The following is a 3,271-nucleotide window of genomic DNA, read 5'->3' on the forward strand; positions in this document are numbered from 1 at the left end:
TACCCAACAATACTATAGGCTGAGACAGAGGGGAGCCCATCAGGGGATCTGTGCCTGGCAAGCTTGTGACCAAGCTTTTTTAAAAAATGGCTAGGGGTTTTGGGGTGTTCACCTGGACCAGCAGTAGCAGAATCCAGGACTGAATCATCAAAGTTCCTGGCTTGCAGCCTTTCACATTTGGGCCAAGAAAATCCTAGTGTAGAGCCCAACCCTGGCTTCCCAAAATATCGAGGTGCTGGGCTCACTGGAGTCTGGGGAGCCACTGGTGGGATAGATAAGAGAAGCAAGTGAGGTGATAGAGGAGAGATGCATATTTCCAGATACTTCCAGACCTCCACAAGGCTGCCAGGGACCCTCCCCTGGACTATAGGAAGTGCCTCTCCCCATACTTTGGCTGTAAAGTCATTTTTGTAGTTCAGAATTTAATTAAGAGTTTCAGTTTGAACTGGAGGAGGCAGAGAGGCATTTGTTTGGGGTTTTTTTTCCTGTAGGAGCCATAAACCTCAAAATCTAGATACAATGTCCAACTCACCAAGGAGTGCAGGTAGGAGGGTGGCTTTCCAGACACTGAGTGAAAGTGAGAGCTGAGTTCAGGAATCCCAGGGAAGGGTTGAGCAAATGTCATAAAAGGATGCAACTGCTCCACAGGCAGCTACTGAGGTGACAGAGCCAAACTCTTCCTGATTATGGAAGATGTTGTATCGTGAGGCACCAGCCACAAATTGCAGTTTGGGAAGTTTGGGTTGAAGACCTCTCCTTCAAGAGGTAGGTCTTGGAGACCCAGGATGAGTGCCCAGGGAGACAGAGGAGGTTTGGTTTAAAATTTGGCCAAAACCATGTCTGATCCACTGGTGATACTCTTGCCTAAGACATTCTGCACATCCCTATCTCTGATTCAGGTACAAAAAATTAGAAATAAGATACATCAGTCTTTTTTTTTTTTTTTTTTTTTCCTGACAGGCTTTTAAGACCCTCTGCTTTATTTTCAAAACAGCTTAAAGACAGAAGTACCTTCTGGCTTCCCACAGGATGTAGCTTCCTCAATAATTTTTGAAAATGATCCACACCTTTTCCCTTTATACAAACAAGATTCAAATTTTAGGGTATGGATTTACTTTAATCAAATTATCAATTAACATGGTCTCATGTTAATGCAAATCAAGTACATATTCTTGGCCCTGGAAAGTGAAAATGATGCTGTATTCTGTTGGGGAGATTTACAAGTATTCTGAACTTTGCTATTGAGATTAAGTTTATCTCACCTGCCATTTGCTCAGCAAGCCCTGCTAGATAATAATTACCTTGGCCAAATTTCATTCAATAAGCATTTCTCCTTTCTTTAGTACGAACTGCATATCTCTGCTAAAGAAAATGAAAGAACATTGAGCCTAACAGAACACAAGGAGGTTTTCTTTTTGTTCATTGATCAATAATCTGTTGGTCACATTTCCAAACTTCCTAACAGCAATCCATAGTTCCCACTTAGCAATAGCAAATCAGGAGCACAGATATGTTACAGCTTTTCACAGTAAGCAGAGGAGGAGAGGATACCTACAGAAAACAACTTGGGTTCCAAATGGGGTGAATTCTCTCATGAGTTGTCCATTTCTGTGAATGGAAAAATTTCTGCCCTATTACCAAGAGAGTCCTGGACAATTATATTCTCCTTTTAACATTTGATGAGTGACATCCAGCCCTTAGGTGCTTCATCTCCATGGACACTGTGGGCCTGGGAACTCTGCAGTTTTTTCAAGTCTAATCTCTCCCCCCATCATGCAAAGAGAGGAAACCTGAATTGTCTGGAGGAACAGCTGGAGGTCCAGGGCATGAAAATGAAGGAGGTACACATGTGCTTCTAGGTAGCCCTTGGCCAGAGAATGTTGGCTGACAGGAGGCAGGGATCTAGCAGCTCCGGGTACTGCCAGGACACAGCAAAAGAGGTCAGTCACCACTGTCCCCATCAAGAGGACACTAAAAAGGGACATGTCAGCACAGCCCCATGTGACACCAGGCTATTCACCTGAGGCAGGCATAAAAATGAAATGCAGTTCCTAACATGACATAATTCTTGAGGGGGTTAAATGGGAAAAAGAACCTGCCTGGCTCCCTCCATGGTGCACAGAGATGATGTCCCTGCAGATTTTCCCCCCTTTCAGCCCACTTCATCCACTGTCCATCCCACCGGCCAAGGTTTTCCCTCTCTTGCCTCATCTGGCAGATTGCCTGTACTAATTAACCAGAAACTGAGGCTCACTGCTGCAGCACAGAGAGCGGGGCTGAGGTGGCAGCAGCAGGACAGACCACAGCAGAAGGCTCTGACAGCATCTCCAAATTGGAAGAAGATAGGTCTTTTTCTTTCTTATACATGATTTCACTTCAAAAAAAAAAAGGACAAAGGTGTGAGCTGACTTTGGGAGGGAGGACGAATTCATTGAGGCAAGAAGCCCAGCCTGGGAGTTCAGACCCAGAGGATGGATGCTCAGATACCATGAAGCAATCCTGGGGTGCTCAGCCAAAGGGACAGGACTGGAAGAGGAACCCAGTTCTGAGTCCTGCTTTGGAGGGAGGAATTTGGCTCAGCTTGGAGGCTGCTGCTGGCCCTTCTGATGTAGCACTTGAAGAATTGCAGCTCCAAGAGCTGGACTGCTTCTTCAGTGCAAGAGAGACTGTGGCTCCTACAGGAAAAGGAGATGAAAGTGATTTGGTAGATCAATAATGGCACCAGCTCTATCCACATAGGACAATAGAGGTGGAGCCTGATTCAAACTTCAGTCTTCAGGTGGGCCAGTGCAAGGCCAGGAATTGATTTGGAGTATTTTTCCTACAAGACATCGATGGGTTTGTGCTGCTGCTACATCTGGGTTACACCAAACCCCACCAGCACAGGTTTGTGAGTGAGTCAGTCCCTGCCAGTGTGCAGCCACTATTCTGCCAGTGCTAAAGACACCAGTGAGCAGAAACCCCCCAGTGCCAGCTCCAGGGGACACACAGTCACCACATTCTCCTCCTCCACACATATGCTTCCAGACTGCAAACTCATTAGATGATTTGGCTCTTCCTCTGATAATGAGCCTCTTTGCACAATTATTATTTTTTGTTATCATTGGTTTGTCAATGCCACGTTGCAACCGCCATAAAATGGGGTTTTATGGGGTTTCCCTGCCCCCAGATTGTAAATTGTGGTCTGTAAAATGTAGAACAATTTATCACTGGTTTATGGGCATGTTCAAATATTAACATAAAACTGGGCAATGGTCAATTACATCATCTT

The sequence above is a fragment of the Lonchura striata genome, chromosome 4 (genome assembly GCF_050655825.1).
Source record: "Lonchura striata isolate lonStrDom1 chromosome 4, ASM5065582v1, whole genome shotgun sequence".
NCBI lineage: Eukaryota > Metazoa > Chordata > Aves > Passeriformes > Estrildidae > Lonchura > Lonchura striata.